Here is a 14,053-nt window from a genome sequence, read left to right on the forward strand (position 1 = left end):
TCTAGTTCTTCACTAAAAAAACCCCTACAATTCCTTTTTCATAGTGAAAAACACTAAAAATACACCACTGAAGGGAAAAAAAAAACTCACGAACTCAATTGTTATTAGGAATCCAATATTGTTATTGCGGTAATTCATGATTTTTTATTCTTTCTTTTTAGAGTTTGATTCTTTAACTAGTATCTTTTATTAACATTAAATTTTTAGAAGAACTACACTAATTAGGTATAATCTCATTCTCTTAGTAATCATGTGACCAAAAATTCATGGCTAAGCACGTCTTCAACCTTAATGTTATATTTAAAGGTGTGTGACCATGCATTCTTCAATCATCTGTTTTCTTAACTACCATGTGACGAAGAAAAAAATTTTGAACTCAATATTAACAAAGGTAATACTAGAGAGACTAAATTTTGTAAACTAAATAACATAAAAGTTGATAATTGAATTATTAATTAAACGTTGATAAACATACTAGCATTAACCTATTAGAAATGTAGATTTTTTTGAGGTAAAATATTAGACAAGTAGAATTAGAAGGTACGGTTTGGTGGAAGTTGATTGGGGTGTAGGAACCGAGGGGTCCAACAAGTGTTGCAGGAGATTCCTTTTTCCTTATAGAAAATGCAAAAATCTTTTCTTAGAAAACAGGAGCTGGGGGGCTTGAAAAAGCTACCACACACCAAAGGCCTTCATGATAATAATTCCTCGATCTCCATCAAGAGAGAGAAAGAACAGCGATGGCACACAATAGCAACAGCTTGGATTTTTGTTCAAAGTTTCAACACAAGAACCAAACAGCAATCATGATGCTCTCCTCCTTGCCCTTCCCTCTGACTCTCTACCACCATCATTACCCCCTCAACCCCACCTTTATCACCATCATCATCACCACCACCACCACCACCATCCACCAACCCCACCACCACCATCATCATCTCCAACATTACTCATCACCTGCAGGAAACCTACTTCTCCTTCCGCTATTACTGCTGCCAAAGAAACAAGCAGCAGCTGATCAAGATCAACAGCAAGAAGAAGAAGAAGAGGAGGAGGAGGAGGAGGAGGAGAGAACTGGCATAGGCTTTCACTAGTACTGCTCCTTCTTCTACATGAGATCAAACCCTACTTATTGTATGAGTAGGGTTTCTCCGACGAAAGGGCTTTCTAACTCTTTGGCTCAAGGGGAATCAAGCGTCTCGGTCCGATCATTTGCTACATCAACCCTAGCAAATCCACACATACCTAGTTTGTTCTGAATTTTTGGCTACCAGCTAGTTCTGAATCAAGTGTTTCCCTTCACTTTTAATTAAGTAATTAAAGTTGTTTTTCTTTAATTAACATGTTCACATGTGCTACTTCTACTCATATCTAATTAGTAGTCTTGCTGTGTAGATGATTCCAAACATGTGAGAGCATGATAATTATTATTGCAGGTCGCTTCATGTTGTCTGTAAGATTTTGTTTGCATACTGTTGAGTGTTTATAATTAATGATTTGATCTTATTAATTATTATTTTATTTTACATATTCTGAAAGAGTTTCCATTAATTTCTCCTTTTCTAACTTAAGTGGAATCAGTGCCTCGCTAGTTGTTATTCCCAGTACACAAGCCGGCCTGCAAAATAGTGCATGGAGAATTGTTAAACTAGTTCGCTAGGGTTTGGTTAAGTTGGTTTCTCTCATAGTCTCATGGCAGCTGTGTGTTTAATTAGATTAATCGATTTAATGTTAATTTAAGGTGTTCATATAATCAAAACATGCATGCTAGAGTACTAACTTGGATAGCCGTGTTACAAAGACATCTTGTTGTTAGCAAGAGTTTTTTTCTAGGGAAAACTTGATATAAGTCCAATTTTTTTAGTCAATAGTAGGAATAGTCCAGTTTATTAAAATAAATTCAATTTGTTATATTTAATTATTTAATTATCAATGGTTATCTCTTTAATGATAAGATTTATTATAAAAATCAAATTTCTTCCCAATTATCTCTTTGCTTATTTCTTTTTATTTGTCTTTTTGTTATTTCTCGTTCTTTCTCCTGCTTTAAACCCCATTTATAGATTTTGTTTTTAATTTTTATAATCAACCTATATCACAGGTTAATTATTTTATCTACCTATATGACATATTCTTTTTTTATAATCAACCTGTCACAGATTAATGTGTCTTGCTTATAGGTATGTTATGTTTTTTCTACCTTTTAATTAGGTTTCGTATCTCACGTATAGGTATTATATAAATTCATATATTTGTTACTTGAGTTAGGGTAAAATGTTTTGCAGATAAATTTACGTTAGTATATTAGTTTTTTTGTTATAAGATATTAAATATATTCTTTTGGAGTTGGAAAATGCATAATATTAGAAGATTTTAATTGATTTTTAATATTTTTAGAAAATATAAAATGAGTATAAAAGAAATAAAAACATATAATTTGATAACTTGACTCACTCCTTAAAACACTACGTTTTTGGACCTGGATCTAAAATCCTCTTTTTTTCTATTGGTTTTTACACATTAGGTTACAATACCGAATGAGAAGTATTTTGTGCAACGAACAAAACACTATATTGCTTATATAGAGTACATAACTCTAATAGATCATAAGCTTATTAGGAATCCTCACGCATCTATACTTTCTTTAATTAGATCCTAAATATAATAGAAACCATTTTGCCCATATTACTCAAATTCACTAAACCTTAGTGGGCACTGAATATGCTAATTAGTTAATATTCCAAATCCCAATTAAATTTCCAAGCAATTCACGAGTGACTAGAAGACCACATTAGACACTAATGAGATTTCTCCTGTATGCGGTGCAAGGAGAAATAGATTCCAACATTTAATTAACATGGATTTTCATGAGACTGATTTGGTAACTTAACATTATAACATAATTAAGTAAACACAACTTAATTATTTCAGCTGTACTCCAGTTTGAATTTTGAATTATATATGGGGATTGATGATTATGAATTTAACTACGTGTCTAGAAGCTAGGGGTGAAATTTCAAAGTCTCTATGGTCTCTACTTAGAAAATTCAAGTCTAGGTAGTACATGATGTCAAAGTTCTAGAGTCGATTCAGCTAATTACACAATTGTTGTCTTCAACTTAACCACTTGTAAAGGCCTCATACAAAGATATATAGTGAAACCATTCAAACGAGAAGGATTTAACTTCTTCAGGTTTTGGATACGAGACACACTTCAACACATGAGTGCTCATGTTAACCCACGTGTACCTTGCTTAATTGGTCATGTGAGGACAAAAGACACGGCGTGCTAATAAGGAAGACATTTTGCAAAGATTGTTGGTGAAATATGCATGCCGCATTCTTGGTTCATTCCGTCCTGTTGCATGTCAAGTTTCTTTCCTGGCAATGTGTGCATATGTGGTGTCTTGTCTGTATCCATTTTTTTTTTGGACTGTTTTTATTTCTCGCTTTCATCTACGGTGTCTTTATAATTGATCCTTCTGAACTTTGTTATAAAAATTCCCATCGACCAAAAAAAAAAAAAAGTTTCTTTCCTGGGTCCTGGCATACCCAGGAGATTTAGTCCAAAGCATGCCCCTCACTTTCAGTCTGTCCAGACTGATAACCAGTTTGCCTACTGCATGTGGATTGTCTAGTACATATATGGGAGGCCAGACATGGCACATCTTTTAAGTAATTAATTAGCTACAAAAATTTGGAATGACAATTAAAAGGTTGATTAATTAGCAATAATAATGCATTTCATATGTTCTTATCAAATTCATCTCTCTCTTGCACTTTAATTTGTACGGAATTAATCATCAAATTTACCTTTCCAGATCAAAGGCAATAGACTGTTTTAAAAAGATTGGGTGGTGAAATTCTTTTAGCACAAACACAATTGAGTAAAGCATGCAGACATCTTTTTTCAAATTAATCATGCACCACAAAATGTACATAAATCCTCTGATAAAAAGTTGTATCTATAATATCATTTTCCATGGATACTTAAATGAATTTGTACATAAATCGTCTCATTTATGAACATTTTAACATAAAAATATTTAGATTCCGATAAAAGTTGAAAACTCACTAAACCGACCCTGTGAAACATGTATTTATAGGATTTTTGGATGAATTTTGATTCAAATATATTTTTAAAATTGTTTTGGATTTAATTTTGAGTCACTAGATTTTTTTTTTTTAAGGCTTCTTTTAAACCTAACAATTAAAAAAGAATTTAATTAATTTAAAGGAATTGTTATTAACACTCCAAAAATCTTATTCTACACGCCTCACAAGAGTATTTTTCTTTCTAATTATAGAAAATTTAGAATGTCAAATGAGATTTTAAGAATGCTAAGAACAATTCCCTAATTTAAAACCTTAATTTTAGATTTTAATCTAATAGTCATAGATGATCTAACCAAACAAAAAGGTAATTCGTCTATTTTGTGTGACCACTGACAGAGATGGAGAAAAGTACCAAAGCCCCAAAAAAGATAAAAGTCCTTTAGTGATAGATGCCCATTTAGAAACCACTACATTTGAAACCCATAAGTCCCAATGATTTGAAGCCCACTGCAAGTGCAAGCATAGCACCTAATTTCCATGAAAATATTAAGCTTTGTGTGTTTCAGTAAATAGTGGTACCATCCACTCATCTTCTTTTTTTCATTATTCATGTACTCTTTTTAATTTTTGGGAGTCAAATCGAATGAATGAATAATATCAAAAAACAAAAATTAATATGAGGTATGTGAAAGATATAAAGAAGTACGTGGATAGTAACACACTTCGAATAAATTCTCAATCCTTTTGAATTGGTCATTTAGCATTGCTGATATTAAGTTGTTAACAAGGAGTTTTTAATTCCCTTTTAAAAAAATAAAAATAAATGTGGCGTTTGGCATTAAACAAATAGGAAATAAAGGTGTTCCTTCACTATCAGATTACATGCGTATATGAAATGGGGGAGCGGGTGTGTTCTCTGAGTTGTGAACATTTAACTTAATCTATAATTTTCCAGATGGCCTTTTGGGTCTTTGGAAGAGCTACTGTTGTTTTGATTTGTGCAACCATGAACTGTCGGAGTTCATCAGTTTGTTGGCTCTGCAGCCCACCTCACCTACAACTCTGTGTCTTAACAATGTAAATGAGAGAATGAAGTAGTTTTGGATACATTAACGCCATGTTTTGGATTGAGTATGCAGGTACGAGCTAAAAGTGTTTTCCGATTCTGTCTCGTGGAGAACTTGAAATTACTTATGGGTCATAGAAGCGTTTCTGAAAAAGCACTAGGACAAGCACTTCCAAATACTTTCCCACGAAACACATGGATTAATAAAAATTTCAACGTGTCTATAGTAAAAATACTTCTAGCAGAAGCGCTTATAAACACAGGTGTTTTTTATATAAACAATCTCAAACGAAAGCATTCAAAGTTAAAGATACGTTGTAGTGCATTAGATTGTTCCACTATCTCACCGAGAATGAAAGTAAGAATCTTTCTCGTCTGGTTCAAGCATCTTTTAGTTAACTAGAAATTTGTGTATTGTTTCTTAATTACCATCTAATTATAGTTGAATGATCTTCACTTATCTCCCAAATCTACCAGCTCAGAGTTTCAGACACAGAAATATAGTATTAATTGATTCAAGTTTTGGGCATGTTCAACTATCTGCTTAACAGTTGACAAAAAACAAAAACCCCATTTTCATAACATATACACACAAAGGACTATGCTCCACTGTTCATAGAACGGGATTATGGATAACATATCAATAGTTATACTGACAACATATTGAAGGAGTAGAATTTTCTTCCCTCTTATTCTCGTCCCCTTCCCTCCCCTCCTCTCACATATTATTTTTTATCTTATTGTCTCTATAAAAAAAAAAAAAAAAAAAATTCAATATAAGATGTTGACATGGCTAAACCATAACCGTTCAAATAAGACGGAAGGGAAGGAGAGAGAATCCTCCTCCCATAGTGAAACGTTACCAACACCATATTAATGCCATATCTCACCATGTCGAGAGAACACATGGACTTCCATATCAACACCGCATCGACAATTGTCTATAATAAGAATAGTTTGAATGACATATTGAATATCTTAAGTGGGATTTCGTTCCATGACCTTAAAAAATTCATGGAACGAAATCCCCTTAAGAAATTTAAGACGGTTCTCTATTATAGCTCTACACATGCAAGTTGCCTGACTTGATGCAGGTCTGGTTTGACATGGTTTGGTAGGCTCTGCAAAAATCTGCTGACTTACAGTAAACCTAAGTTCTCAATCATAATTCAAAACCCTAAAGTGATCATTGAAGCCACCAACTCTGGAATGTGAGAGTCTGTGACAAAGACTCTTTCAAACTCCAGGCTCTCAAACAATCTCTCTATGATTTCGTAAACTTCGCATACGTATGGTTAGTAGTTGAAATACACTCTTCTGGGAATTTTTTAGTATGACAACTGTCATTCTGTTTATCTAAGATGGAAATCCTAATGAGACTCTTTTAAAATGAGGCTTTACGGATTTCTTGACATGTCACAGTTTAATGTTAATAATGTTTTACCGCAGCCACCATAATTCCCATTATTGCCGTGCCTTTTTCCACACCTTCCCCACCATTGCCGCACCACTAAACCTCCATAAACCCAATCCCAAAACCAGAAAAACATCCAAAAAACTCACCTAGACTTTCACTGCCGCAGCAAGGAGAAGAAGAAGGAGGGCTTAGACGCGCAGAAATTCAAGTGGATTCGTTGGGCGTTCTAGGTGTAATCCATCCTTTGTTCTTTATGTTTAAATTCAATTTTATTTTTCTTGTTGTGAACATGAGAGGCTAAAACCCTATTTAGCTAGGGGGTGATTCGAAACCATGTTTATGCTTGCAATATGATTTGATTACTTTTGGTTGGAATTTCGTGAATGGTGAATTCAATTTGTTTAATTGTTTGATCGATAACTTATTTATGTTTGTTTATTGAGAGTGCACGCTTAATTTTCATGCATGAATATGACGCTAGAATATAAGTAAGTTTCACCTAATAGTTATGAACTTATATTCACAAGTAGTGGAGGTTGCTTATAAACAATCGCGTTAAATAAATTCTTGGCATAAGTTTCATGCAATCATAGTAACGAATGTCTCGTCAACACTTATAGTTTTCATGATGCTTAATGATTCTTGCTTGTATCTCTATTATGCAATTCATGTAGGGAACTTGTGGGGAATGCTTTGGGTTGTCGCATGCAATCATCCAATTCATTAACTTAAGGAAAACTTGACGGTTAATTTAAGCGGACCTAATTAACCCGGGGTGTTGAGTTTCATAATTCATCGAAAGACCAACTGAAAATCATCTTGTATGCAAGTGTAACATGTGTGGAGAAGAACCTTCTAGCTAGCATTCATCCCTATTTTCATCACATTCATATTTACATTCTGCCTTTAAATTACAATCTGTGTATTTAGTTTAATCTCGTCCAAAACCAATCCCCCTTTACCTTAGTGTCTAATTTAGTTAGAAAGTGTCTTAGTTTGTGTTTATAAGTGTTTTGTATTCTTTGAGTCTTTTGATTTGTTTTAGTATTTTATTGTTTAGTTTTACATTCTTTGAGTCTAGTTTAGTGTTTTTAACGTTTGTTTTACGTTTTTGAGTCAGTTTCCAAGTGATTTAGTAATCCCTCCTAATCCCCGGTCTAGAACGATCCCTACTTGCATCTTTACTACAATTGTCACAAGAGGGTTTTAATTTGTGTGCTTATTTAGTTCGCATCAAATTTTTGGCGCCGTTGCCGGGGATTAGCAACTTTGCTAATCCCTTGGATTGTTACTTTCTGTTTAATTTAGTTTTTGTTAAGAATTCTGACCTTGTTTTGTTTTCCTTGTTTTAGGTACTAGTGCATGACTCGGAGTTCTCAACCGATTCGTGAGCATATCTCTGATTTTGACAGCGATTTTGAGAGGACTTTGAGACGGAAGAGGAAGCCACACGAACCAAGTCCACAACGTCCGGAATCTGACCTTGAAGAACAAGAGGCCACGACAGGTGCATTTGAGGAACCCACGGCAGGGATTTTTGAGGAACCACAAGTCATGGCCGTGGACACCCGGACACTCAAGGAGCTTGCAGCTTCGGGATTGGGTAATGCAGCACCCTTGTGTATCCAATATCCCCCACCTGCCGAAGGGAAGACCGACGAGTTCGAGTTGAAGTCCAGTTTGCTCCATCATATTCCGAAGTACCATGGGTTGTCTATGGAGGATCCGAACAAGCACTTGAAGGAATTTGAGGTGGTGTGTTCAAGCATGACTCCCGTCAACGTCGACGGAAGCATATTGAAGATGAAGGCTTTCCCATTTTCTTTGATGGACAAAGCCAAGGATTGGTTGTACGACTTAGCTCCCGGAACCGTCACATTATGGGAGAGCATGAAGAGGGCTTTTCTGGAGAAGTTTTTCCCAACTTCTCGAATCATCCTTTTGCGTAAAAGGATAAGTGGGATTCAACAAGAAGAATGTGAGTCATTTCCTATGTATTATGAACGTTTTAAATCTCTTGTTGCTTCGTGTCCACAGCACCAGATGAAGGAGGAGTTGCTTCTACAATACTTCTACGAGGGGCTCCTACCTATCGAACGTCAAATGCTAGATGCCTCAGCGGGTGGAGCATTGGTGGACAAGACACCCAGGGATGCTAAGGTTTTGATCGCTAACCGAGCATTGAACGCTCAACAGTACGAAGGAGTAGGCCAAAGAGGACCCACACGGCAGCAAGTGCATGAGGTAAGTTCCACCCCCGATATTCATTCACAGTTAGCTAATCTTACTTCCATTGTGTCTCAGATGGCCGAAGGAATGAGGATGCAAGGACCAGTGGTATGCGGGGTGTGTTCGATCCAAGGACATGCTTCTGAGAAGTGCCCACAACTCATAGAACATGGTGGATGGGAAAGCGCCAACGCAATTGGGTTTCAAGGTCAAAACCAACCAAGGAACGATCCGTATTCCAATACCTACAATCCCGGTTGGAGAGACCACCCAAACTTCAAATGGAGGGAGCCCCAACAACCACAACAACAAGGAGGCTTTAGGCAACAACCCCCGGGCTTCTTCACCAAGCCATTAGCACCCATACAAGCACCTCCACAATCTGCCCAAACAAGTTCAGGTAACACTGTAGATAATGATACACTTCTTAAGTTACTAACGAATTTGTCTCAGGGGCAAGAAAATCAAGCCAAAGCCATGCAAAACCAAGATAAGAGGGTGAAGCAATTGGAGAGACAAATTGGGCAAATTGCAGATTTTGTAGGGAAGTTTCGTGAGCAAGGCCAACTTCCTAGTTCAACCATTCCAAACCCAAAGGGAGGGTTTGAAACGGCCAACGCAATCACCTTGAGAAGTGGAAAAGAAGTTGGCATTACATCCAAACCATCACCATCAAGCCCCGAAGAGGAGGAAAAACTGAGAATCGAAGAGGAGGAGATAGGCCAACCCACGACAAAGGTGGAAACACCTTTGCCGCAAGTTTGTATTGATCCAAAAGTGTCTAATTCGGCCAAAAAGGGTAAGAATGTGTCAAATTCGGTTCCTACTAATGTTTTTCCTTTCAATGTGCCTTTTCCTAGTAGGTTCATGCAAACAAAGAAGGAGGAGCAGGAGAAAGACATTCTGGAGACGTTTAGGAAGGTCCAAGTAAACATTCCTTTACTTGATGCCATTAAGCAAGTGCCCAGGTATGCAAAGTTTTTAAAAGAATTATGCACATCTAGGAAAAGAATTTCAAACAAAGAAGTTGTGAAAGTGAGTGAAAATGTATCAGCGGTTTTGCAACGAAAGTTGCCTCCAAAATGTAAGGATCCAGGGAGCTTTACTATCCCATGCACAATTGGAAACACTAGATTTAAACAATGCATGTTAGATTTAGGTGCTTCTATTAATGTCATGCCATATTCCATTTATGCATCTATGAACCTGGGTGAGTTAAAACAAGATGACGTTATAATTCAATTGGCCGATCGTTCTAATGTTTATCCCAAGGGAGTCCTTGAGGATGTTTTAGTGCAGGTCAATCATCTCATCTTTCCTGCAGATTTTTATGTCTTAGAAATGGAGGATTCGAGCGATGCTCCATCATTGCCACTCTTGCTAGGCCGTCCGTTCATGAAAACAGTTCAAACAAAGATCGATGTGGCCAAGGGAGCACTAACAATGGAGTTTGGTGGTGATATAATTAAATTTAATGTTTATGACTCTATTAAGAATCCTAACGATAGCCATTCTTGCTTTGTCATAGATGTGCATAAGGACATGGGGCCGAAAGGATCCATACCTATCAAGAAGGATGTATCGAGAACCACTGTTGGAGAAGAACTTGGAGTGATTGGTCTACAACCACCCAATATGGCCGAAAGTAGCCATAGTAACATTGTTGAAAGGGCTGCCATTTTTGAGCCCTCACCACATTATGATTGTAAGTCTTCAATTCCAACCTCAATTCCTATTTCAACTAATAGGTTGTTACCGTCGTTGGTGCAGGTGACCAACCGATATAAAGATGGTGGGAGCATTTATATGGATTGTCGGAACCGAAACACTACCATCAGGGAGGATTATTATCCCCGCCCATTCATTGAGTCGTATTATGGAAGTGTTGAAGGGCATGTTGTGGGGAGGATCCCATTCCATGCCGTGAGCCCTAGTGGAGATTAAAAGAAGGTTTCGTCCGGCTGGAAGACGTTAAAGCAAGCGTTGCTTGGGAGGCAACCCATGCAATCAACAAAGGACGAACTTGGGAATCGCTCCACACTCAGATTTGCGTCCCTAAACCCTTTCCTTTGTTGCTTACTTTATGTTATGTGTAATGTGTTCAATTGTGTCTAAAACATTGAGGACAATGTTTAGTTTAAGTGTGGGGGGGTAACATTCTGTTTTGAGATATTTTTGCATGAAATTCATAGGGTATTACCACCTAACATGTCTAAACTTGTTTCCCACTGTTTTTAAGTGTTTTTAAGCTATTTTAGAGGGTTTTAGTGTGTATTAACTTAAAAATCCGAAAATACCATAAAAATTTGAAAAAATTATTTTGAAAAACCCAAAAAGAGTTGTTTTGGTGTGTTTGTTTGTGTCGTAGGTTACCTTCCAACACAATGATGAGGATTTGGTTTTTAATTGCATGATGGTTAAAGAAAGTTACAAACATTGATGGACGTTTGATATACTCTTTGGTTTATGCTTGTTTGTAGTTATAGTTTACGAATTCACATGTAATCACAAAAGAAAAAAAAAATTAGTTTTTGTAACATGCTTGAAGGAAGGAACTTAACAAACGCTACATCCCTGTGAGACTTGAGCCTAAACGTTATTTGGAGAGTAATAATCTAAGCATCATTGTTTTCTAAAGTCGTTGCATGATCTCATTATTCTTTGCTTGGTTACTACTTAGAAGGCGTTTCATCACTTAGTTCCAAATGCTAGAACTCATGCCCATTTCATTCAAAGCATGTCATTGATTTGCATAACACGTATTCAAGATGAAGTTGTGTAGTGACCACCACCAAAAGCCAAACAGCCATGTGCCCTTCACTCATTTTGTGTTTAAGTTTAACCCCATTGAGCCGTGTTAGCCCATGTTCTTTGTTAACCCACATCATCTTCACCTAGCCTAGATTAGGACCATCCGTACCCTTGTTCTTGAAGCATAGTAAGCATGAATGAATTCCCTTTGATTAATGTGTTGCAGAAAATAAGTGTGGGGGAAGGATTATTGATGTGAGTTATGTGCCATAGGCACGGCTAGAAAAAAAAAAAAAAAAAAAAAAAAAAAAAAAAAAGAAAAAAGAAAAGAAGAAAGAAAAGAAAAAGAAAAGAAAAAAAAGTGAAAAAAGAGTTCAAAAAGAGTTGAAAAGTATTGTTTGTTGAAGTAAGGGCCCAAAACTATGAATTAGGCCCTAAGAGTTGTTTGAATCTCCCCTGTTTGTCTAAAAGTTGATTTCTGCATTCTAAGGGAACTCTAGGTCTTAATTTCATTACTTTGCTTGCTATTGCTTAAAGAACTTTTGTTTATCCCTACCTTTCCTTGTGAGCCAATACCCCAAGCCCCGTTACAACCCTTGACTTCTATCTTGAGTGTTGTGCATTTCAATTGTGGAGTTTGAATTTGGTATGAGCATATGGTGTCACTGGTTCTCGCATCTAAGTAGTAGCATTCCATTCATGAGATCATATGTAAACACGTTTAATTACTCCAGAAATTGCTTTCTTTGTTATAACGTATGTGAGTACTAGTCTTTCATGTTTACATCAATCTTCTCACATATAACTAGTGTAGGGTGTGTAGTCAGAACATCTGAGTGAAAATTGAGTGTATAACTAGTGAGGAATTGAGGGAATTCTCTAAGGCATGTTACTACATTCAAAATGTGTTTTAATTGATTAAATGCGAGCTAGTGAATGGTGACTATGAGTAAGTATGTGCTCGAGGGGAAGGAAGACTAACAACTATGTGAGTAATGATCTTTGATATGTCATGTTTCATTGGAAATCCCTGAGGCAAACGTTGGAAGGTTTAGGTTATGTTTTGTTTGTTTTGTTTCGTTTTGTTTAGTTTAGTTGTTTTGTTTTGCTCGAGGACTAGCAAAAGTTAAGTGTGGGGGAATTTGATAGGAGCATATTCATGCGACTTAATTAGCTTGTTCTCGTGCATTTATGTTGTGTTTATTTAGTTATTTTCGTGTTTAAGGCCACTTTTGTGTATTTTCAGATTATAAGGCCAAAGTGTGCAAGAAGATACAAATTGGAGCCTTTTGGAGCAAGAGAGGAATGAATGAGTTGAAGACTTGAAGAAACGATGAATTCCTACCAAAACGAGGACTTTTACTCAAACAAGGATTCCTACTTGATGTAGGAAAGTTAACCCTAGGTTTCCCGTTTTGGTAACCTTTCCTAATCTTGAACGTCCGTATTTTCTTGCTACTTTGAAGGCCTTGTAGGCACTTTAGGACACAAAACAAAGGCCCTAGTCCACTCTAACACCCTTGCCGTGCCCAAGCCCTTTCTTTCCTTCCCTTGCCGTGCAAGGGGGGTATTTAAGTCCATTGTCACTCACTTAAACCCTATTTTCCTCACCTAACCTAATCCTAGCCGCACCTTGCAGCCATCCCTTTTAATTTCTGATTTTATTTCCTAATTCTAGAAGCTTTTAACTTAATTCTAATTCACCAAAATAAATTAGGGTTTGTTTTTCTTAAACCCTAAGTTTTCCACCACCTAGCCGCACCTTAGGGATTTCTCATTATTACTTTTCATATTTTTCAGCCACCAAATCCATCTTGCAGCCGCACCCTAGGTTTAAACATATATTTCATTCACAAAACCAAAAAAGCCGCACCTTTTTCCTAACTTTGGGAGGATTCACATTTTATTCACCCTAATTGAATTAGCATAAGCCAATCTCCTTTTTTTTTTTCCACCATAAGCCGTGGCCCCCATTGATTATTGACCCTAATAAACCTTTTCTCCACTTTCCAGCCGTGCAGCCCACCATTCCATTCCAGCAGCCTTCCTCCACCTTCCAGCCATTCACCATAATAAATCATTCATTCACTCTCTCCCATTTATCCTGCCGCAGCCACCTGCACCCAATTTTCTTCTCTGCCGCCAACCACCATCCATTCCAGCATCCCATCACCCAAAAACCAAGCAGCCACTAGCACCTAAAAACCAAAAATCACAACCTTTTACCGCAGCCACCATAATTCCCATTATTGCCGTGCCTTTTTCCACACCTTCCCCACCATTGCCGCACCACTAAACCTCCATAAACCCAATCCCAAAACCAGAAAAACATCCAAAAAACTCACCTAGACTTTCACTGCCGCAGCAAGGAGAAGAAGAAGGAGGGCTTAGACGCGCAGAAATTCAAGTGGATTCGTTGGGCGTTCTAGTTGTAATCCATCCTTTGTTCTTTATGTTTAAATTCAATTTTATTTTTCTTGTTGTGAACATGAGAGGCTAAAACCCTATTTAGCTAGGGGGTGATTCGAAACCAT

This window comes from Pyrus communis, chromosome 14 (assembly GCF_041283825.1).
Source record: "Pyrus communis isolate YQ-2024b chromosome 14, ASM4128382v1, whole genome shotgun sequence".
Taxonomy (NCBI): domain Eukaryota; kingdom Viridiplantae; phylum Streptophyta; class Magnoliopsida; order Rosales; family Rosaceae; genus Pyrus; species Pyrus communis.